Raw genomic sequence first — 25,870 nt, forward strand, 5'->3', positions numbered from 1 at the left:
ATTCAAGAGCTGAGTTACAAGTGATGTTAATGTAAAGGTACGTATAGATATGCGCGCCGAACACTACGCGCCGTGTGTGCGGTACGCGTTCGTGGCGGGTTCGTTAGATTTAGACTGGGAGATATTATACAGAAGTTCAGCCACGATTTTCTAAGTCCTGCCTTTTGCAATACTGGAAGGGTAGACGATGTACTTACAATCTGTGGAAACATCCACAAATTTCCTGTGACATTTTCCTGTAAAAATGAGATTTTCCCAAAAAATAAAAATAGGGTTTTTCGTGCCATATCCGTAGATAGACAGGAAACTATGGATTTTATGAAGAAGATTTTTTGGGCAGGAGGGTTGCAAACGGGGTAACGGAGTATATATGTATACTAACATGTAAGGAAAATAATGAAATTTTCATGATTTTCTAGGTCCTGCCAACTAAATAAACTAAACATATTTATTTCAAAATGCTCAAAAAAAAATTGGCATGACGTCTCCTAATGTTTAAGTATACTTGTCCCTTGGAAAATTCTGCGGAAAATTTTCACCCTGATTCTGTGATTTTCTTAGTCCTGTCTTTAAAAAGTTATAATACTTAAATACAATCAATACCTTTTCGGTACTCGGCAGGAAGGTTAAATGGTCCTTGTAAGACGGCAGAAGTCCTAGATTTGTAAGAAAATTCGTGAAAAAGTCAACGATTTTCTGAATCATGCCATTTTGCACATGTTTCAAGAATCTTAATATAAGTCTATTTACAAAGAGGCAGGATGGTTTTATGGTTATTTTGTATACAGGGTGGGGCATTAGTGTGACAAAGGTGATGCAAGTAGATTACTCGAGGAGTTTTGTGGTTGCTGAAGATGAATACGCCATCAGAATCGACCTCGAAAAACCCTCTAAATTCGAGATCAGTCACCCTGGGCACCAGGTGCTCCGAGGGTCGGTTGTAATGTCATATTCGTGTTTAACCATCCCAAAAACCCTCGAATAATCTGTTTGCTTTAATTTATTGCCGATATCCCACGAAACTCCAGATGACGTGCCTTAGCAGCAACTCTGGGCACTAGGTGATTCGGAGGTCGGTTCTGCTTGCGTATTCGTAACTCCATTTGGATGCATGTTATGCACTAAAATGCCATTTCCACCCATTTTTATATTGTATACGTTTTCCTGATGTTATCCTGAACACAATGCACAAAGTTGCAAGTAGATAGGTGCTGTATTTAAAAATCGATTTATTCTGGTGTTGTTAGTGTTAGGACATTTTGCTATTAAATATAGGAAACAATATCAGGACACTATCTACAATCCTACAATATCAGGAAAACCAGTCGAGTGCGGCAACTTAGCGCCTGTTACATGCGTGTGTATATTGTGGGAAGTAAGAAGGCGGGATAAAATTACTATGCAACAAAAATATATTGAAAACAAAAAACAACGTTTCATGAAAATAAAACACGGCTAAACAAATCTTAAAGTCCGCCTACCAATGAAACGAGTGTGATTCATGCTCATAAAACATTTTTATTTTCGGAGAGTCGCATAAATGGCCGGACGTCTATTTGTTTAGCAGTGTTTTATTTCCATGAAACGTGATTTACGTTTCATGTGTCTTTGATGTGCGGCCTGCTAAGGGAGCTAAAGCTCTTTACAGATGGCGCGTTGTAATTAGTTTTTTATATCTCCAGAACGCTTCTATTTCGAAAGACAAAAACTGGTCCGCCTTTTTTTCTTCCAGAGATAAATAGATTTCATCAATTGCGAATCTCTAGTACCAGTCATAGGAATCTTTTTTGTCTTTCCCTTTTAGGTATTTTTGACACTAGATTATTAAATTGTGAGGTATTCTAGTACTAAAAGGTACTCCTGCTTTGAGTCATTAGGATGCAGGGTTTTCTGGAAAAATCCATTTTAAAATTTTTCGTTTGTTGAATTTGAAAATTTTTTTAAAAAATAAAAAAATAAACGGTGTATTTGCCGACCCAAAGCAAGAGTAACTTTTAGTACTAGAATACCTCATAATTTAATACTCTACTCTCAAAAATGTCTAAAAATTTAAAGACCAATAAGTTATGAGATAAAATATCCCTTGATCTACCCAAGACGGATGCCTATGACCAGTACTAGAAATTCGCAATTGATAAAATCGATTCATCTCTGGACGAGAAATAAACGTAGCATTTTCGTTTTCCTAAATAGAATTTTTCTAAATTCTTTTAAATTCAAAAAACCAAAAAACGAAAAATTTTTCAAATCGATTTTTCTAGAAAACTGCGTATTCTTCTGAGTTAAAGCAAAAATACCTTTTAGTACAAAACTATCCCAGAATTTAATAATACAGTGTCAGAAATGCTTAAAAGTTAGACAGAAAAGTATTCGATAAAATATCCGTTTCCGTACCCAAAACGGACCCCTATGACCGGTACTAAAAATTGACATTTGACAATTGACCTCTGAAAGATCAATAAGTGTACCATTTTTCGTTTTTCCAAATAAAAGCATTCTGGAGCTATTTTAAAGAAACTAATTACAAGACTTCGATATGCTTCTTTTAGACGAAGCATATCGAAATAGAGGTCGTCCGCCAACCAGATGGTCTGATGACATCAAACGGATCGACAGAAACTTGATGCAGACATCACAGGACAGAAATGCATGGAGAAGACTGAGGGAGACCTATATCCAGCAGTGGATAGATCCGGGTTGAATTATGACGATGATGAATTACAAGACGCCATCTTTAAAGAGCTCTAGCTTTCCACGCAAGCATTTTTGAACTAGGTGAATTGAGTTAAATTTTCTTAAAATTATCTGAGGAATCTCCGGTTTTCGTTTGTTATGAGAGTTTCTGGACACCCTGTATAATATAATCGGTAGGTAAATTCCCTACTATAACCAATAAATTGTAAAAATTGTTTATTTACTTTTATTGCGTTTACTTAGATAAAAATATGATCTAATAACTTAAAATAAAGATGTTACAGTTAGTTTGCTATTAGATTTGAAAAGTGTGTAAAAATTCCGAGACATTTTTCAGGAAAATAATATTTAATAGGATACGATTGTTTTAATGGTATACAAATTAATTTTTTGTATTATTCATCTTTGCGGTTATCCTTCCAAGTTTTAAACTAGTGTTTTTTAAGCATACTCGACATGGCATGAAAATTGTGGTGATATGAATATGTTTGTATAACACCCTGAAATAATTTTACAGACACACAATTTAATTTTTTTATACGAAATAACTATACAACCATCCTGCCTCTTTGAAAATATATTTATATTAACCTTCTTGAGATATGTGCGAAATGGCATGACTTAGAAAATCGTGTAATTTTCCACGAATTTTCTTACACATTTTTTAACTATATATTGTTATATTTCTATTTGATATGAAAATTAAATTTTGATAATTATAAACAGAATTCAATTTAATATAAAATATTTTCAATTTTCTCAACCACGGGCATATAAATTTAGAACAACCTGTATACAACAAATTGTTATATTTAATTTTAAGAAGTGATTAAACGAAACTCGGGACAATGCGCCGAGAATAAACAAAGTGAATGGCGCGTACCATTATCGTTGTTCGCGGAAGGTTCGATCATTAGCCTATGCTAAATAAGACTCAGTTGAAATAGATAATAGGTCATTATCGTTGTTCGCGGAAGGTTCGATCATTAGCCTATGCTAAATAAGACTCAGTTGAAGTAGATAATAGGTCATTAAATTTTGTAAATAGTAGAAAGTAATTTTAGAATGGGAATTAACTATTTTTTTTTAAATCCATTAAGCATATTTAGAAAGATTAAAAATTGGTTTTTGAGGAATACTGCGAATGAGAGTTGGTGGTGGAAGGTTGATTTGTGAATCTGGAAGGGATATTTAGAAAGCAGGGGAATGAATGAAAAATAGAGAGCAGAATGTTTTGAGCGGTCGAGAAGTGAAGTCCAGTAGTAGACGGTAGTGTACGGAGAGTGAGAAGGCCGGTGTAGTTCCGTGAGTGTGGAGTATCTATCGTGGAACGAGAGGTAGGCCAGATCGAGAGTAAAGAACCTCCTTGAGCCAAGAGTGTCCCGGTATTCCGGGTGTCCCAACTTTCAATTGGAAACCAAAAGGAAATAAGATTCCCATTTGTAAATGTTATGTTTAAGAATAATAAGATCTATCAAATATTAAGCAGTGATTGCCATTTAAATAAAATAAACAATATTTTGATTATAATTGTAACCCATATGTGTGTATTATTTTACTCTTTTCTTTCCTATCCCGATTAGGAACCATTGAGAAATACTTAGAAGCCACGAGAGTAAGTAATTAATTTTATAATTCGCCCTGAGATTGAAAACATATTGATATGTGATCTGGTAAATTAATTAGATTATGATTAATGCATTGATTAAATTAAATGACATATAAGAATATTATCTCATATCAATAATCAAGATCACAACATATATAGTAAAAAAGGTGTAACTAAACATCCTGCCATTTTGAATAATGTCTACTGAAATTATTTATTTTATAACAAAATTTATTTTATGACTTAGAAAATCACGGAACCAGAGTGAAAATTTTATACAGAATTTTACAAGAAACAAGTGAAGTTAAACATTAGGTGACGTCATGCCAACATTTTTTTTTGGTCATTTTGAAATAAATATGATTAATTTATTAAGTTGGCAGGACTTAGAAAATTATGAAAATTTCATTATTTTCATTACATGTTTGTATATCTGTATACTCCCTTAGTCCTTTTGCAACCGTCCTGCCCAAAAAATTTTCTTCATAAAATAGATAGTATCCTGTTATTCTATGGTTATGGCAGGACTTAAAAATTCATCGCAACTCCCAATTTTTTTTTTCATGGAAAATCTAATTTTCACAGGAAAATGTCACAGGAAACCAGTGGATTTTTCCACAAATTGTAAGTACCTTCTCTAACCTTCCTTTATTGCAAAGGGCAGGACTTAGAAAATCGTGGTTGAACTTCTGTTAATATCTCCCGGTTTAATTAGTACGGGTTAGTAAGTGTTTTCATGTTTTCAAGTGGCACACAAACGGTGCGCACACGATCCAACTTCTGTCAGCGCCAAGAACGCACGGCGTACACACGGCGCGAAGTACGCGGAGCGCATATCTATACATACCTTAAAAGAGGTCATAGCGAAAACAAAATCAAAAAGTATACTCAGTAAAGTGGGTGAAATCCTGAATTATAAATTGCTTGTGTCATGTAATACCAACAGAATGATTGAAGTATGAGTTTGTTGCACTTTCAAAAAAAAACGAGTAGCCAAAATATGCGAAGAATGCCGTACGATAAGCCTCATGAATTAATTTCTAAAATTGTTCTAAAAATAATCAATAAGAGAATTTACAAGCTGTGTGAAAGTCAAATTTCCCCCAATCAGTTCGCGTTGTTAATTACATACTGTTAATACGAAAAAGGCCTTTTTTGTCAGTACAGGTCTTATTCCTGAGATACAGAGACGTCAATTATACAGCCCGCCAAGATGAGACAAATACTAAAAGAAGCGAGAATGAATAACTTAGATACGAAAATAATGTAGCGAGATTATAGTTAAAATAAAACTCACGGATTGAATTTATATACTATAGCACCAGCGTATAGATAACAAAGGCAAAAAAAAATAATATGTAACACGACAAATTAAACAAACATAAAAATATCTATACTTGGTGCTACGTAACTTTTCGGAGTACCTCGGTAGCTCTAAATCTTCAGAGACCTAGGGGCTTGATTCTTAATAGATTTTAAATATAATAGAAACTCAAATGCTCGGGGTCGTCATTGGATAAAAAGAAATATACATGAAGCTTCAAAGAAAAAAATAACTCAAGTAAAAAGTTAATAAAAATATATAGTTATCATAAGATACAAACACATTTACATAAATATAAATATAACATGCCTTACCATAGTGTTCTCAGTTGAATATCATTTTAGACCAAGAGAAAAGGAACAGATAATAATATTATTAATCAAAAAGATTATTGCAAAATGAATAAACATTTTATTAAAATAAACATAAAAAAATAGAAGAAAAGACAAATGATGGATATTTTGTAGATGTACAATATTAAAGATCCTGTTTACAAAAACAAAAAAAAAAAAGTAAGTTATCAATCGAAGTAGCACAGAAAACGACAATAAATATCGTCTCCATACCACCAGATTGACAAAATGTGGAATACTTTCTTTGGTTACAACCTCCTGAGATTTTCAACATTTATAAATCATGCAGGATGCCGAGGATATTAAGATGAGAGAATTTTAAATAATTTACAACTCATCTGCTCAGCGTGGTAAAAGCTCCAACAAGAAAGATTCCTTAATACTCAAACAAAAGAGTAAATTATGCAGCTGCTGCATTTTCGTGTTGCAAAGAAATTGAGAATGTTTATACATTTTTAGTTCATTTACTCTTTTGTTTGAGTATTAAGGAATCTTAGGACTAAGGAGAGAAGAGGATTATTAAGGAGAGAAGAGGATATGGGACTACTGATGAGGGGGAAACAAACCCCGAAACCGGTATAGACTCTTCCTGCACTCTCAGATTTGACCATAGTATTATGCAGCTGCTGCATTTTCGTGTTGCAAAGAAATTGAGAATATTTATACATTGTTAGCAAAAAAAAGTTTACAAACAATACCTTGTTGAAGTTATACTTCTTTAGGCACGAGGGTGAATTTTTACATTCCCTGTCGCATGCGCACACCGACAGTGTGGCATTAGTCGCTACATCTTTTAAGTTATGTAGCGCATATAAGGTATGCGTGAAAATAATAATTTATTAGTGTTTTTTGTATAATAAGATATTTTATAATAATAGTAGGTATATTTAAAGTATTTTTGTATACTTCACTTGGTCTATTAAATTTGTCAGTATGTATGACAAATCTTGTAACCGATCAAAGCAAAGGGAGTACAGCTCAGTGGTAGAGCGTGTGACCGGAGATCGAGAGGTCCCCGGTTCGAATCCGTGTGTTTTCTAGTTTTTTTTATTTTTCTTATTTTTTTAATAAAATTTTTTGGAAAGTAGTAAATAAAAATTAGTTTAATCTTTAAATAAAATACAAATAACCTGTTGAAAGTATATTTATTTTGTTGAAATCATAAAATAGAAGTATAACTTCTTACGTGCGTACAAGGTACACACACATACTTTTTTATATAGTCCTGTCCTTATTATGAACGTTGTGAATGTCCAAAGCAGTACTTTTCACTGAATTTACATAAAAACTACAAAAAAGATTGTTTTCATGAAAAGTTTCAGCAAAACTAAATAAACTTCCAAATGATTCTGCTCATATTGACTTTTACATACCTTTTGAGGTATTTAGGATTATCTTTAGCACTTAATTCATAACTGCTTACAAAAAGAAACTCAGGTAGTGTATACACTAAAATAAACTGGCTCTTTGACTAACAGCGGCATTTGGCTTGTTACCAGGAAGTCACGAAAGGAGAACAGTTTCTATCACTACATACTTACTGCTTCTAATACTCTACATTTTCAGGAACTTAAAAAAAAAACTTGAAAGAGAACTACGTCAGAACTTAATCTTCGAACTTAACTTCCTCAGAAAACCGCCAAAGCGGCTTCTGCTGAGGCTTCAACAAACCTTGAAAGCTCAAACTTGAATTCTTAATCTCACAACTTGAATGGATCTCCTCAAACCAAAACGCTTCCTTGCAAAACACACTCCATTTCTTTCATTCTACCCTACTCATTAAATCAACTTCTTCTTCTTCATGTACCATGTCCTTTCAGAACGTTAGTTACCATCATAGCTATCTTAATTTTATTCACTGCCACCCTAAATAGCATGCTTGTATCAACATCATACCAATCTCTCAAGTTTTTCAACCATGAGGTTCTTCTTCGTCCTGGACTGCGTTTGCCTGCTATTTTTCCTTGCATAATACTTTGTAGCAACCTATATTTGGGACCTCTCATTACATGTCCGAAGTACTCCAGCTTTCTCTGCTTGATGCTTTTTATGATCTCAGTAGTCTTGCTGAGACGTTCTAGTATTGTGGAGTTTCGAATCTTCTCCACCCAGGAAACTTTTAAAATTCTTCTATAGCACCACATTTCGAAAGCCTCAAGGCGATTGAGATCGATTTTATTCACAGTCCAGGACTCGAAACCATAAAGTAAGACCGAGAACACGTAGCAGCGAAGTAGGCGGATCTTCAATGCCAATTTTAGGTCTCTGTTACATAACACCTTGGACATCCTTCTAAAAGCGGCTCTAGCCTGCTGTACCCTAGATCTAATTTCGCCGTGACTTTCTGCGTTACAATTTAGTTGCTGTCCAAGGTACACGATTTTATCAACTTGCTCAAGTTTGGTATTATTTACATATATAGACGGTTTTATATGCTGCTGTTTACTTATTACGAGTATTTTGGTTTTCCGTATGTTCAGATCCAGACCTGCCTCCCTACAACTCTCAGCGACACTATCAAGTAGTGTTTGCAGATCTTCTTGACCTAGGAGTACTGTATCGTCCGCATATCGCAAATTATTGATGACTTCACCGTTCACAAGTATTCCTTCTTGTTTTTCAGAAAGAGCTTTTCTGAAAATTATTTCGGAGTAAACGTTGAAAAGCAGTGGTGACAAGAGGCATCCCTGCCGTACTCGTCTTTTAATATTAAGAGCCGGTGATTCCACACCATCTACTAAAACTGATGTTGTTTGATTCCAATATAAATTTGCAATTATTCGAACATCTCTGCCGTCCAAGCCTATGTCTTTTAGAGCTTCGATTAATATAGAGTGCCTATCACGATCAAATGCCTTTTGGAAGTCAATAAAACAGTATATGTCTACAGATATATCTCGACATCTTTGAGCAAGTACGTTCATTCCAAACAATGCCTCTCTCGTGCCAAACCCGTTACCGAAACCAAACTGTGTGTCATCCAGGTATTCCTCGCATTTATTGTAGATACGACCATGTATTAGCTTTAGAAAAATTTTCAATAAATGGTTTAACAAACTGATGGTTCTATAATCAGCACAAGTTTTTGCTGTTGTCTTCTTAGGTAGAGCTATAAACAGTGAATTAGACATTAGGAAGTTGTCCGCTGGTATAAATTGGTATTGAAAAACGAATTTATATCCTCTAAAACATTGCTATCATTTATAAGCTTGTATATTTCAGTTGGAATTTCATCAGGACCAGTCGCTCTGCCATCTTTTGATGATTGTATGGCTTTTATTACCTCAGAGCGTGTTATTAGGGGTCCGTCGCAGTTAGTAATATCGGGTGGTGAACTACTCCTATCGTCTTCGAAAAGGTTCGTAACGTAATTTTCCCATTCTTTAAGTTTGTCCTCTACTTCAAATATTACTTTACCATGTTCATTTTGTAGCAATGCAGTTTGATTCTTATTGAAGATACCAGCCGCTTCTTTCACTTTTTTATACATGTTAAACGTGTCATATTTGTTTTCAAGTTCTTCAATGTCTTGATACTGTTTGGCTAGATGTTGACTCTTTGCTTCTCGTATTTTACGTCGAATTTCTTTTTGTATATGCTATAAAGTGTTTCGTTGTTTTTCGCTAATCGCCGTTGTTCCATCAAATCCAATATGTCTTCTGTCATCCAAGCCTGCTTTTTTTCAAAATCAACCAATAAGAAAAAAGTTTAATCCTTTCCTCTTTCAATATTGACTAATAAAAAAATAACTAAGCTTCCACACTTATTATCGACCAATAGGAAAAATCAAAATATATTCTAAGACCAACCTACTTAGTAGGGAACCATCAAAAATCAGTTCGCAAAGTCAGCAAGCCTCTCTCAGTTCTCACAATTTTAAAAAGAAATATTTCTGAGTCCACGATTAACACCTACGCTCTTTGATACTGATATTAGCACGTTTGTGAATCTAACTCCCAAGATTCGTGGATCCAGTCGATCATTATGATACAATGTAACTTTTTTTGCATCACAAACTGAACGGGCGAGAATTTAAATACAGGAAATCGAATGTAGATATGACTAAAAAATAATATAACGTCTTTCTTTTAACAAAACTTATAAACTACAATTCCATATTGAATTGTACCTCACGTATTTTTCGGAACAGAAATAAACTCCTTAAATTTACTTGGCATATGAAGCGATATTCTTATGTCTACAGGGTGAGAGAAAAATGTGTTACAGTACATTTACGATTTTTGGTTTCTGGATGAGGCAAAAAAATTGAGTTCTTTTGAACCGTTTCGATACGACTATATTTTTTATTTATAATTTTACAATTCGAATCTTTATCTACATCTACCTTACTCCTAAAAACTAGTGTGCTTATACAGGGTGTACAGAAACTCTACCAACAAACGAAGACAGTAGATTCCTAAGATAATTTTAAGAAAATTTTAACTAATTTACCTAGTCCGAAAATGCTTCCTAAGGGAGCTAGAGCTATTTGAAGATGACGTCTGGTAATTAGTTTTTTTTTAATACCTCCGGAACGCTTCTATTTAGAAAAACAAAAATTGGTGTGAGTATTTATCTTCCAGAGATAAATCGATTCCATCCATTGAGAATTTCTAGTACCGGTCATAGGCGTCCGTTTAGGTTAGCGCAACGATTACTTTATCGCATAACTATTTTGTCTTTAGTTTTTAAGCATTTTTGACTCCGGATTATTAAATTGTGAGGCATTCTAGTACTAAAAGGTACTTTTGCTTTAAGTCGATGGGATACACCATCTTCTAGAAAAAACGATTTGAAAATTTTTCGTTTTTTGAATTTCAAAAAAAAATCCAAAAAAAACTATTTAGAAAAACGAAAACATGTAGCTACGTTTAATTAGAATTTCTTTATAAACTTTTTGAATAACTTTTTCCAAAAAAATTAACTTTTTTACCCTGTTTTAAGTGCACAACTACCAAGTAATGTTATCTATATTGTAATTGATAAAAAATTGTAATAAATATCTTATATAACAAAATAAAAAGTTTATAAGGAAAGATTTTCGATACTTTTGCATAATTATTTATTACTAATAAATGCATTTTTTATTTACTTTTTTTAAACCAAGTTGAAAATATAGCTCATACTATTTCATTTGTCACCTGTGGAATGGTTCTAACGTCATTTTCTTCTGACTTATGTTATTGCAAAAAAATGCTCTCTGGGATAAAAAATTTGAATAAAATTTAAACAATTGAATGAATCCCTTTGAACGTATTAAGCACCAAAGAACCCTTATTTAACAAAAATTTCAAAGCTGTACACTAATTTTTGCAACGGTTATTGCAAAAATAACTTTTTTTGCAATTCCGATCTTTTTTAGCAATTATATTAACAATAAATGAGTATATCAAACTTTGTAATACGTCATTTTAAAGCTATTTCCATAATCTCGAAGATATTTGTATTTACTAAAAAACCATAAGTTTCCCTGGTTTCCATTGATTTGAAAAAAAAGTGAAAAATTCCATTTTTGACACTTAATTGTTTATAAATAAAAATGGCCGCCAGATCCTACGCAGGAAATAGTTACAATTTGCTCTTATAGGTATTACCTGTCGAAAAAACGCTTCAGTACCCTGGCCGTTCAAGTGTCAGTCATGGAAAAAACCTTATTACCCTGGACTAAAAAGAGTTGCTCATTAATCATATTGTTTGATTAGATCGTATTGTTCTTAAGCAACTTATTGGTATTTATTAAATAAAAAAATAGAAACATAAAGGAAACAACGCTCTTGATAATTTGCGAAAAAAATATGACAGAAAATCCCAGTAGAAAAAGTCACGCACTAAAACTACCTCGAAACCATAATAAACAAAGAATGGAATAACAACTAATAGATAAGTTGAATTTTCACTTCATTTCCCAAAGTGGAAATAACCAAAAAGTAAAGAAATAAATAAAAAAAGATTAATCAGAAGCTAATAATCAATTTATGTAGTTTAAAGACAAAAGTGCGGGTTTGAATAGGTACAATAATTATATCAAAGAGTGAGGCTTAATTATTGTTAATATAAAAACAGGAAGGAGATGAATACTAGCCCCTTGTCGCAGTAAGTGAAAACACAAAAACTATATTAATTGCACGTGTCAAACTGTTTTTCTTGTGACCTATGACCACTTTCGCTTCCGACCGAAATAAGAGCCTCAGAACTTACAAGTATGCATTTCATTACGATGACATCTATCAAATAATTCTTTGAATAATATTATTCACCTTAAGCTCATGATACTACTAGTCATTAATAAAAATGGTAATTATGACACACTTATCTATTCCATGTGCGGCGTTATTAATGGTTTTAGTAATTGTTACTAACAAATACATGTTTAGATAAATTAATATAGTAGATCACTCTAAATATACTTTTTTAAATGTTTTTAACAATTGCCTAATTATAGTAATATGTAGTAGTAATCATAGTAATAGCAAATAGTATCGGTTTATAAAAAACACTGTATTTTTCTTGAAATGCAGAGTGCCTGATAATAATAATAATAAATATATAATAATAATATAGAAAAAGCAGAAATCAGAAAGCTGGACTACTCGCAACGGCCAGATGTGTACGAAAATTTTTGAGAGATACACCTGCATACCAAGTCACCTAAGGCACGATAACACGGAAAGAGTCCCACCAGAGCTCAATCCTTTTGATACCGTAGGTATCTGGGATGAGTAAATTTTCCCCTTAGAGGGAGTGTGAGCCGTATGGCTAAATCTGGAGTAATATAGAGTTTATTTATAGCAAAAAAAACTGTACAATACAAAAAATATATAATATATAAATAAACCCAGTCTCTCACATAAGTTGTGTGCCACATGGACTACAACTTGTACGTGAACGTGAGGTTTGGATTTTTTTTTTGTTCTTTTTAACACTGTTTTTTATATAGAAAAGTACAAATTGTAACACTTTTTACAACAATTTTACAACTTTAAAATAGAAATATGGAAACTTTTGACAAATTAAAATTAAAATTAGTAGAAAAAAAGAATATTTATCTAACATTTCAGTTCCTTGCTTTTTTTACTTTTTACAACATACAACAATTACAAATTTCAACAATTTTACAACTTTAAAATAGAAATATGAAATATTTTGACATACTACCTATTCATTAATTCATGTAATGTATGTCTGTTACCATGGATCCACTTTTTTAACTCTTTTTTTAATTCTTTTTAATTGTGTATGACTTTAATGGTAGAAGGTAGGTTACTGAAAATTTTTGGTCCCAAAAAATCAACGCAACGTTGGCCCATTGTTTTTTCTTTTTTGGTACTAATGTCGTTAAATTTCTATTTCTGGTTTGGTATGTATAGTGGGTACAATTCAGAAATGATTTCTCGCCGTGTGAATACAATAAAGATTTGTAGGAGAGTACAACTGGTTCAGATCTGTCACTGAAGACTTTATACCCCTTCTATATATTACTCTAATAATCCAATTTTGTATGTTTAGATTTTTAAGGTGAGCATTGTAGCCTCCACCCCAACCAATAATCCCAGAGGCCAATTGTGATTATACTAGAGAAAAGTATAAAGTCTTCAAGTGGTGAACATCCAGGAAGTCGCGAAGATATTTAAATTTTGATAATACATAATCCTCGTATTTTTTTGGACTACATATTTTATATAGTGATCCCATTGTAGGTGTCTGTCTATTATAATCCCAAGGTACTTAATGCTGTTTGCATCTGAAATTTTTGATACGTAGAATAATTTAAAATAGATTAGAGAGTTTTTTAGAAAAGATCTTCAATTCTCATCTTCGCTTTGAAAGCATTGAAGACTGAAAATATGAATTAAACTTGTTCCACGATCTTTTTGTTCCTCTGAGCGTGTTGTTGCAGCAAATTTTGAAAATGGAATATTATATTGAAACATCTACTGACATCACTCTTGCCTTCTAGTTCATCATAAAACATGTCCGGTAAACCATAGTAATATAGTAATAGACCTTCGGATTTCAATACGAAATACAATCACGATTTTATCCCTTATGTCTTATTGTCTACTGAAAATGTCACATGGTATTAGAAAAAAAGGAAATTTGGAGTTGAACTAGGGTGCGTGGTGCGTCTTCCTAAAAATCAATTTTTTCTTATTTTCCGAAACTTTTCCAAGGTAACTTTTTTCGTTTTCACGACCACGTGTCATGCCTTTTTTGTAGATTCCTTATCGTGTACCCACTTAAAGTGGCATGAAGGCGAAAATCAGGAACCAATTAACATTACATATTTAGGTCATAATTTACAATCTTAGGGCACCAGGTGCCCTTATGCCAAAATGTTTTAAAATTGAATTAACACTCCTGTAAGAAATTATGCCTAAAAACGCTGAATTTTAACTTTCAAGTTACAAACAATATTAAAAAGATAAAACTGCTTCTTTTCATGATTGCATAAGAACGTTTTTCGAATTCACACAACTTCAGCTAAAAATTACGTCCAACATCTTCTTCATGGAAGTATTTCCCCTGACGTGAAATCATTTGTAATGTGAAAGTTTAAATTCAGAGTTTTTATTCATATTTCAAATACCTCATATTTTTTGGCGGAACTCAAAATCGAAAGTTATAGATTTTGAAGATCTACACACATTTTGAAGTTGATGCACTCCTTAATTTTAAAACGCATTGTAGTCCAGAAAGCCACTGCGCATCCGCTAAGAAAATTATTCTGATTCGGATTTTTTTTTCAAAATCTTACTCAACAAGGACCCCTATTAACAAATTTGCATTTTTCTCTAAAGTTGAGAGTTTGTGACATATGTCATCAAAAATTTAAAAATTGCGAAATCGACCATTTTTAACCTTCAAAAACTATGTGAAAAACTGCAAATTTCAATGTTGCCAAGGTAGGCAGATATTCTTTAAACATCGATTAATGAAATCCTGAAAAGCTTTTTGCAATACAATATCGAAGACCCCTTTGTTTTTTAATTGATAAGCAAGCGGGCGCGACACTATTTTCAACCGTTTTCGACTCCCTTCTTGTGAGTTTTCTGCACTCCTTTTGGTGTTTTGTTGTTTTCTTTCTTTAATCTTGTGAATTTACTTGTTTGTACATGGCAATGAGTAATCATTTTTGTTAAAACCTTTTGTTAAAACACCTAGATCGGGTGTTTTTTTGAACTTTATCATATAATGGACAATTCCTTTGTTGATATTTACCTTGTGATTTTAGTGGTAATTTAAATATCTCTTGGTGTTGGTTGGTTTTCTGTAGACTTTGGTTGCATATCCTGTATTTTTGTATGATTTACACATTGATAAAAGCAAGTCAATTGTTATTTTTATTCTTGCATATTGAATTTGGCTCATTCTTCTTTATTGTTGATTTTTCACTCAAAAGCATGGCTATTGCCTACAAAATCGAGGCAAACTACATAAGTCAACCGACAGTTATGAAAAAATATATCCGGCTAACAATTTGTTGATTATCCTTTTTTCGCACAATTTTTAAATAATATTTTTGAAAACGATTTTTTGAGTAAAAATCTAAATTTCAAATATTAGTTCTATTAAGTACATCCGTTCCATAAAAAAACTTTTAGAAACTATATTTAAATAATACTCAGATTCAAAAGAATTTTTTCTTCTATTCAACGGTGCCAGAAGAAATATTGGTTTCCCATTTTTTAAACGAATCTTATTTATATGTGTTTTTTTTTATTTTTAGTTAAAATAATTCTTAAATTTTTTTTATTTAGCTAATGCCTTGACAACTAATGGCAATTGGCATGGTAGGTACGGTGAAATTTTGCAGTTAGGTACCTAGTGTCATGTGTAGTGTGTTTGTTGAGTAAGTGTCTTGTTACTTTGCAAAGTCGACGTCATTGTCTTTGCAATGAGACGCTAATTGTATACGAACGTCTGCGTTCCCTCTGGTGAGTACCGATCCCACAGACAAGGACAGAAACTATTTTCATTTATTAATTTATAATAAACGAAAAATCTCTGACCCAGGTGAGATTCGAACTCACGACCATTCGGACCTTCCGATCCAAAGATAGGCTCTTGCCACTGAGCCACAGAGGGGGTCTCTTAAAATTTAAAAATTTCTTTTTGCAAAATATGCTTAACAATAATTATTATTGGCCCTCTCTGTGGTTCAGTAGTAAGAGCGCCTACCTTTGGATCGAAAGGTCCTAATGGTCGTGAGTTCGAATCTCACCAGGGTCAGAAATTTTTCGTTTATTATAAATTAATAAATGGAAATAATTTCTGTCCTTGTGTGGTCGGTACTCACCGTAGGGAACGCAGACGTTCGGGTACAATTAGAGTCTCTTTGCAAAGACAATGACGTCGACTTTGCAAAGTAACAAGACACTTACTCAACACACACACTACACATGACACTAGGTACCTTACTGCAAAAATTCACCGTACCTACCATGCCAATGGCCATTAGTTGTAGAGGCATTAGCTAAATAAAAAAAAAATCTTCGAACTGGAGATCAAAAGTGAAATTCTGGTTAATTTCCAATAAAAATAATAAAAAATAACAAACAATATTTCCCCTTTAAATTTTAAACATTTAAGTATATTTTTTAAGTGCCCAATTAGTTAAGTACCTACTCTTATTTTTATTCTTATTTAAAATGCATAGATTTGATTTTTGTTGGGCTATTCGCGACACAGCCCTGCGGCTCACTAAGTAAAATACCCAGCATTCTTCTTTAGCCAAGTTATCTTCTTCATCAGAGTCGTGATATGCTTATGTAAGCCTGCAATTCCATTGTATTGCACTCTGATAGCCGTGTCAGTTTAATTTATGTTTGTTCAGGTAATTTTCTTTGTTATTCATCTTCCTTTCAGGTTAATTTGTAAAAATATTACTATTACATCATTCCTTTTTTAGTTTGTGGGTAGGATTGGTCTCCTGTCCTAGAGAGTTATGAGCTAAGCTTTTATTTTATGTATAATTATGCAGTATATCTGCGGAATGGTATTAAAAGGTGCATATTTATATTATTATATTTACTTAAATATTTTTTAAGAGCACAATATAGTCGATGTATAACACGGATAAAAAATATGAAAAAAGAAAAACAATGGTAATATAATTATGGTTACTTAGCAATATTCAGTCACAGCAGGGATATTTTTTAGTCGCCAACCTCGCCATACTGCTTTTCTACTGATAGATCAACAAATCATTGAGAGAGTTCCTCTTCTTCTAAATATACCTATGTTCTAGACATGTTGGCGACCAGTGGCGGTTCTAGATCAAAAAAACTTTAAGGGCAAGGGAACACAACCGGTGAATAAACAAGATAATGTGCTTTTTTAACGAAACTGGGGGACAGCTGCCCCCCTGCCCCGGGCTAGAACCGCCACTGTTGGTGACCACATTGACCTATCTTAGTCTATTCACAACAGCTCGAAATAGACCAGTCCACTTCCTAAGACTGGCCAGCCATGATATACGTCTACTAGTCTAGTTCCACGGCCACTTTTGTCATCAATCTTACTTTGTAGAATCAACTGTAGAAGTCGTTATTTACTATTAGGCATAATGTGGTCAATGTAACCTAATTTTATGAGGCATACTGCCATTGAGGCAACATGAGGCATCCGTCATTGTCGCATGCTACACAAAGTCTTTCCATTCAAGAAACAGAAAGCGACACGAATCAAGTCGCCTTCCCGCATGCCACATGTTGACTGTCGTTGCTGGGACGCATGCATCACCGTTCATCAAATTTCAACGTGTTGAACAATGTCGCCGCCATTGACATATTAAGCGTAGACTCGGCATAATCACCAAAAAAGCGTAACGCGGAAACAGCATGGAAACAGTCGATGGGTGGTCTATCTATCTCTTTTAACCAAACGATCCGGCGCATGTGACTGACAAAGATGGCTAGACCACTCAATCCTATGTCGGCGTTACACCTCGATGCATTGAGTGTCATATCTCTAGCCAAGTCTATCCTTGACATGTCTCTGGTCGCCGCTATCCAGCAGTCAACAGATCGGTGCAGCTTTTATCGTGCGACAAGGAGTGGAATATTGAAAAAAACAATGTTATTTATTGAAGACTCTCATAACTAACCTGAGTTATGGAATAAGGTAATTAGTTTTTATAAAGACAATAAGATAAAAATTGATAAGTTGGAGCAATTATCAGGTAAATGTGAATGTATGTACTGTACTTAAGTGATATAAAAAAGACAATCAATAATTTACGTTTTGAATTTCACCGTGAGAGGAAAACACTAAAATTTAAGATCACTTCATCTTCTAGTAAAAAAGGGAAATGGTTTGCATTCGAATCTCGTTGAGATGAGTTGCCTCAACTTATGATGGTGGGTCTTTGAACCCTACCATGATTAAAAATTTTAATGTATTTTTGTGAAAATCCCATGTGCTGTTCTAATGATTTTAACCTTTTTAAAACTTTATTAAATTCAAAATTCAACCTCCGACCAAGAACCTCCGACCAAGCTTGCAAAAAACAACACGAATTTTTTCAAAATTTTTTAACACAAAATATGGGATCCCTTTCTTTATAAATGGTACCATAGCTCTTAAGATGGCTTTGTAAGCCGAAAGTATTCAGCTAAGAATTAATAAACAGTTTAAATTTACACAGTTCGAAAATCGTCTTAACGTGTGAAATTTCGAAATAAAGCTTCATCGTCTGCAATCAATTTTATATAGAAATTATTCTGCGTCTCTTGACTACCAACATATTATAGCTCTCTTTTCCACCACCGTGGTTTACTTCTTTTCTTTTTACCATTCAAAGCAATTTACTAAATATGATGCTACCGTGACTGCTTGCAAAGACATAGCATAAATAAAATGAAGTCGCCTGAATGGAATCATGTCTAGACGCATGCTACAAGCTCATGTGACAAAACGCATGCGATCTAGAGAGACAAATGACGCATGCGACCTTTTAAAATTTGTGGCTTAAAGTCGCAAGCCTTGAAGCAGGTGACAAGTGGATACCTGAATCTTGCCTCATGTCGTTCAGTGTTGCCTCAATAGAATTGCGCCTTGATACTTCAGCTTTCTACTCCATAGAGGAGGACACTAAAGACGTAAGATCTTAGGGTTCTTATGCGTATATTATACTTAAAGATAAGTTGCAGAGAATCTTCCTAAGATCACTAAGAGAGCTTCTAGCTTTTTCAATACGAGTCTTTGTTTCGTAGCTACGATCTTAAGTATCCTTAATATTGCAGCGCAGATAGCATATTTTTTCCATTATTTCTAGCCATGGATCAATTATTGTAATATGGGCGTTTATGTTGGTGTTTTTGCTAATGATCATTATTTTTGCCTTCTAAATTCTAAAGCTATGTATCTATTACGTTGGTGCTCCGTGCTCCGTGTAGATGCTCCACATAGTGGATACGTTGGTGCTCCCGGAGCAGCGCTCGCTCTCTGCAATCAAATCGGTGGCGGTTTATATGTAGAGGAGCGCATGCCGTATCCATTGGATCAGTTACACGGAGCAGTAGCGTACTTAACATGGTCCGCGGGTTCCGCGGAGCCCGGGTTCCTCGGAACCAGGGCCCGGGCCCTCTCTAAGACACTTTTTGCTTCTGTTGTTTCTAATTTGATGGGGACATTTTCAACTAGACAAGTACACATTAGAAAATGTAACTGTTTAATAAATTTTAATTTTTGTGTAGGTACTTATAAATAAAAAAAAATATCTATTCATCAAAAAATTTGAAAACAAAATTATTTAGAAACACAGTGTTTGTAAGTTCCTATCGTTTTACCTGTTTAAACCGAAGCCCTTGTTTAACACTTGTAGAATAACCGCCGGTTCCTGCCTAAACACCTGCTAACACAAACAGATTCATTGATTCAGAGTGCTTATTTTTGAAAAGGCTGTAGTTAAATGGGCTTAACCTAGTCACTAATCCGAGTGTTTGCAAATTTTTAACAGCCATATCTTAACCAATTTTTTTCTTCAGGAAAACAAAAACTCCAAAATAGTTACAATAACAAAACCTTTATTGTTTCTACTACTTGAGATTTTTTGAAATAATTTCAGTTATTAAAAAAAAATTCTTTCAAAATTAGAAAAAAAATTTTCTTTAAAATTAAGATTTTTTTTACCAAAGAAAAGGACCAAATTTATTTTGAGCGTACGCTTACTTTTGATGCTAGAAACTTTTTTTAAAAAACAAAAATTAAGTTTAAATTCTTAAAAAAAGGTGTTATGAGTTTTTCCCGAAAAATGCTTCATTTTATTACCTACGAATCTGCTACTACTGGGTGTACAGACTTCGTATATTCCCCATTTTTTCACTTTTTTATAAGCTATATTTTTACCAAGAATATATTTTTCAATAAAATACTTTTTAAATTATTTGCGAAAAACCGTCTAAAACATAGTTTTTTTTTGTTCAAAAATAAACGTATTCACTCGCAAATAACTCGAAAAGTATTGACTTAGTGAAAACAATATATGGAACTAAAGTTGCTTAGAATTAGTTAGTTTATCCAATTCCGGACTTATCTTGAACGTATGATATTCACATTGGGAAAAAGCACATATCGGCACAATAGCACTTTTTTTCTTTGACAGATGCAGTTAGCTATGTGTATGCCAAATTGCATGTCAATCCAAACGGTTCTTTAAAATTTGGAACAAAAACCGTGAGTAGGTAAATGAACTATGTATAAATTAGCTTGAGTTTTTATGAATATATGATATATTTTATTATTGATGATTTATATTTAATGTTTATTACAAACTTTTGATATACAATGTCTGTTTTTATTGGGCTGGCGGGCCCATATCCCAACTGGAACCAGGGCCCGCTGATCTATCAGTACGCCACTGACACGGAGCACGGAGTACCAACGTAATGGATACGTACCTTTATAATTTAGTTTTACTGCTGTATTTTTTATATGTTTCTACAACATTATCCATCACACTTTGGAGTACCTGCGCACTGCCAGTGCCAACAATTAATACTGTATCGTCTGAAGATCTAATCATAATGTTTATAAGTTGGTCATTTACTCTGATAAGAGTTACTCACTTTAAATTTCTGGAACCCGATTTTTGATCTTTCGCTTCGTTATCGATCATTCGCTATCTGTATCTGTAGAATGTACAGATAGTGAATTATTGATAACGAAGCGAAGGGTCAAAAATCGGAGTCCTGGGATGCTACATTAAAGACCAATTAGACCCAAATAAAGAAATCAAATGTAGAATTAAAGCAACACAATGTTTTTAAAAATGGAACCATGTTTCTGCAACTACAGCTTAAATTTAAAATTACGTCAAAGAATGACCAAATGCTAATATTTGATCAGTGTTGTTATAATAAGGCTCCGAGACCTGAACTTTAATATTCGGTTCTACACTGATTAATGTTCTTGGTAGGGCCAATATTTATGTTATTGCTACATAAACTGTCTAAATCCTTCTTGTTGATAACGTCCTTGACATTTTTCTTTTGTACAGGATGAATCTCTCGTATAGGTAGCTAAAAAAGGGATATAACAGAGAATTAAGTCTATAGCTTCCAGGATTTTCTGGATCATTTCCTGGATTGAATTATTTTAGATTTAGTCCAGAGAAATAAGATTTTTCTCGTGACACATCCCCCTCCAGGCCGAAACCAAATTTTTTGAGTAGCATGGACATCTATATTAATAACCTATATGTTTCCTGCAGCCGATTTTGATGATATACATAGTTATAAACAAATGAAGATCAAAAAACACTAAATTTTCGCTTTTTTCGTCTATTACTAAAAAGTGAAGCACTTTAAACGAATTTGAGAGTAAGAAACTAATAAATCATATAAAAAACTTCAATATGGGGTTCACTGCATATCTATATCTTTATTTGTTGCTTAGAAAATTTCAAAATAAGTCATAAATTTTGAGATTTTATAAATGTTCATAACTTATGTAAAAATTAAGTTAGAACTTTCTTATTTCACAGAATGCTGAGACTTCTGGTGCTTAAATTATATTCTAAATTTCAAAGCAATTGGTCAAATAGTTTAAAAGTTATTTAATTTGTTTATCCCAAATTCATTTTTTTTGCGACACTATAAGTCAGAAAACGATGAGGTTATAGTAATACTTCTGAGAGTTTATGAAAGAAGAAGATTTATGCTATTAACTTAATTAAAAAAAATGACAAAAAATAATTTTAAATAGTGTAAAATTATTTTGCAAGAACATGTCGATTTTTTGCTTATAAACAATTAGAATAACTTTTTAACCGTTACCTGTAGAAAAATTATTTTTCCATATTTAGGAAGACTGAATTTTTATACACATTTATAAAGAAAAACAATTGTCCTAGCATAATTAGGGACGAAGTTAGCACCCTTCTTTTTTTAATTCACAGCAGATTTGTTTATAACAACTAAGAAATAAAATTAGCCGAATTTGAAAGATCATACTTCAAAGTTTTAACTTACCAAGTATACAAAAGATTTCCTTTCAAGGAAATCGTCCACAAAGTTTAAACATGTGGCCCTTAAAATCGGCCGGCATTGAAACTTGGGATAGCGATGAGAGGGGGGAAGGAGCTGTTAACTGTATCTCTGGTTCTCGATTATTTATTTCGTTGTTTCTTTTTTTAATTTGTATGTACTTTTTACGTACATTACGAATAGGCATTATTTAAATAAACTAATTGTTATATACACCATCAAATTTGTTTAAACAATTTTTTTTCAATTTTTTAAATAATATTTGATGTAACTTTATTGTAAAATGTACATATTAGTTATACAGGGCGTAACAAAAATACAGGCCATAAATTAAATCACATATTCTGGGACCAAAAATAGATCGATTGGACCTAACTTACCTTAATACAAATGTGCACATAAAAAAAGTTATAGCCCTTTGAAGTTACAAAATGAAAATCGATTTTTTTCAATATATCGAAAACTATTAGAGATTTTTTATTGAAAATGGACATGTATCATTCTTATGACAGGAAGATCTTAAAGAAAAACTATAGTGAAATTTGTGCATCCCATAAAAATTTTATGGGGGTTTTGTTCCCTTAAACCCCCAAACTTTTGTGTACGTTCCAATTAAATTATTATTGTGGTACCATTGCTTAAACTCACTTTTTAAAACTTTTTTGCTTCTTAGTATTTTTTCGATAAGGCAGTTTTTATCGAGTTGCGGCTTCTTTTTTAATATGTTTACATAAAAATTTTATGGGGGTTTTATTCTTTACACCCCCCAAATATTTGTGTACGTTCCAATTAAACTATTATTGCGATGCCATTAGTTAAACACAATGTTTCTAAAACTTTTTTGTCTCTTAGTATTTTTTCGATAAGACACCTTTTATCAAGATGTGGCTTCTTTTTTAATATGGTTCAAAATATGCCTAAAAATGTAAATTATAAATAAATTTTCATACGATTACCAAGTCTCCATAATCGTACTTAACCATATTTACAAATATGTGGTGGATTTGACTAATATTCAAAATATCTCAATAAAAACTGGCTTTTCGAAAAAGTACTGAGAGGCAAAAAAGTTTTAAAAACATTGTGTTTAACTAATGGTACCACAAAAATAATTTAATTGGAACGTACACAAAAGTTTGAACGTACACAAAAAGACACCCCATAAAATTTTTATGGGGTGTCAAAATTTTACTATAATTTTTTTGTAAGATGCTCCTGCCATAAAAATACCACATGTCTATTTTCAATAAAAAATCTCGCGGAATTTTCGATATATTGGACAAAATCGATTTTCATTTTGTAACTTCAAAGGGCTGTAACTTTTTTTATGTGCATATTTATACTAAGGTAAGTTAGGTTCAATCGAAGTATTTTTGGTCCCAGAATATGCGATTAAATTTATGACCTGTATTTTTGTTACGCAAATATGACCTGTATTTTGTTACCGTAATTATTATATACTAATCCTATTCAATTATTCCTAAATCTAACATTGGCTTATAATATTGAATTGAAAATAAAAAATCTCAAATAAACTAAGTTTTATTTCTTGAAAAACATGCTACTAGAAAACGAAAAATGAAATGTAACAAAATTAGAGAGAGGATAAAAAGAACAAAATTATTTTCAGAAATTTTCTACAACATTGTAATAATTGTATCTTACAAGATTGAAAGTTATAATTTTAAGATTGCAAAAAAGCAAAAATTAAGATGTTTCATACATTTTGGTATTATAACAAGACTATTAAAATACAATTAAAGGAGATTTATTTAGGAATACTTGTATTTTTATGAAAAACGTAACAATTATCAGTTACCTATTTATTATAAGTTATTGTAAAGTCAAGTGCATATGATCCAATCCTATGATTGCCAACAAAGTCATCCTAAAAATATCGTAAAAGAATTTCCAAAAATTGTTTACACAATTTACATAGTTATTTAAATAACCACTTTATTAACAAAAAACATATCCGTAACGTACGCAAAGAGTACATACAGATTAAAAAAAGAAACTCCAAAATAGATAATAGAGAAAGATAGAGGTTTTGGTTATCGAAGTCCATAAACTATTTATATCTCTGTACTAACAAGTACTCGGTGCAACCAGTTTTGCAAGAGAAGATAGTTTATTTTAATAAAATATCTGGTATAAAGATATGCCATGGGCAGGGGGGGCGTGGCCCCCCTAGCTTTTCGGGTGCTATTAACTATATATGGTTATCCAAAGTATACAAAATATAATGTGCAACATCTTCACGTCTGCCCCCCCTGAAAATTTTTATATGGGCGCCCGTGTATAAAGAAGATCTGTTGATCGGATTGATACTAACGGTTCTTAGCTTAATTTCCAACCCCAATCAATTACGTTTATCTCTTGTTTGGTGGTTCTGTAACTTCAGTTTTTCATTCATCTAATAGCATGTTTACCAAAAAATAGTGTACCAAAATCTCATTTGAGATTTTCTGATTTCCATAGACCAATACTATTTTTAGAAACAATTGAATGGGATAATTTGTTTTTTCATACTTTAAATTATTACTAAGTTTAATAAAAAACTATGTATTATTATATTATTCATAAATATTCATGTTTTGTGATTAAAATTACTTAAAATATTATAAAAAAAATTGAAAAAAAAATTGTTTAAACAAATTTGATGGTGTATATAACAATTAATTTATTTAAATAATGCATGCTCGTACTGTACGCAAAAAGTACATACAAATTAAAAAAAGAAACGTCGAAATCCATAGGCGAGAACAAGAGATACAGCTAATAGTTCCTTCCCCCTTCTCATCGATCTCCCAAGTTTCAAAACCGGCCGATTTTAAGGCTCACATTTTGAAGCTTTGTGTAAGATTTGTTTGTAAGTATATATTTTTTATATTTGGTACATTAAAGCTCTGAAGTATGTTCTTTCAAATGTGACTGATCTGATTTCGTAATTGTTATAAAGAAAGCTGCTGTGACTTAAAAAAGGGGAGGGGGCAACTTCATCCCTAATTGTCCTAGGACAATTTTTTCTTTTTTTAAATTTGTACAAAAATTCAGTCATTCCAAATATGAAAAAATAATTTTTCTACGGGTAATGGTTAAAAAGTTATTCTAATTGTTTATAAGCAAAAAATCGACATGTTCTTGCAAAATAATTTTGCGATACTTAGAATTATTTTTTATCATTTTTTTTAAATTAAATTATTAGCATAAATCTTCTTCTTTCATAAACTGTCAGAAGTATTACTATAACCTCATCGTTTTCTGACTTATAGTGTCGCAAAAAACATTAATTTGGGATAAACAAATTAAATAACTTTTAAACTATTTGACCAATTATTATGAAATATAGTGTATAATTTAAGCACCAGAAGTCCCAGCATTTCATATAATAAGAAGGTTC

This window comes from Diabrotica virgifera, chromosome 2 (assembly GCF_917563875.1).
Source record: "Diabrotica virgifera virgifera chromosome 2, PGI_DIABVI_V3a".
In the NCBI taxonomy this organism is placed as follows: Eukaryota; Metazoa; Arthropoda; class Insecta; order Coleoptera; family Chrysomelidae; genus Diabrotica; species Diabrotica virgifera.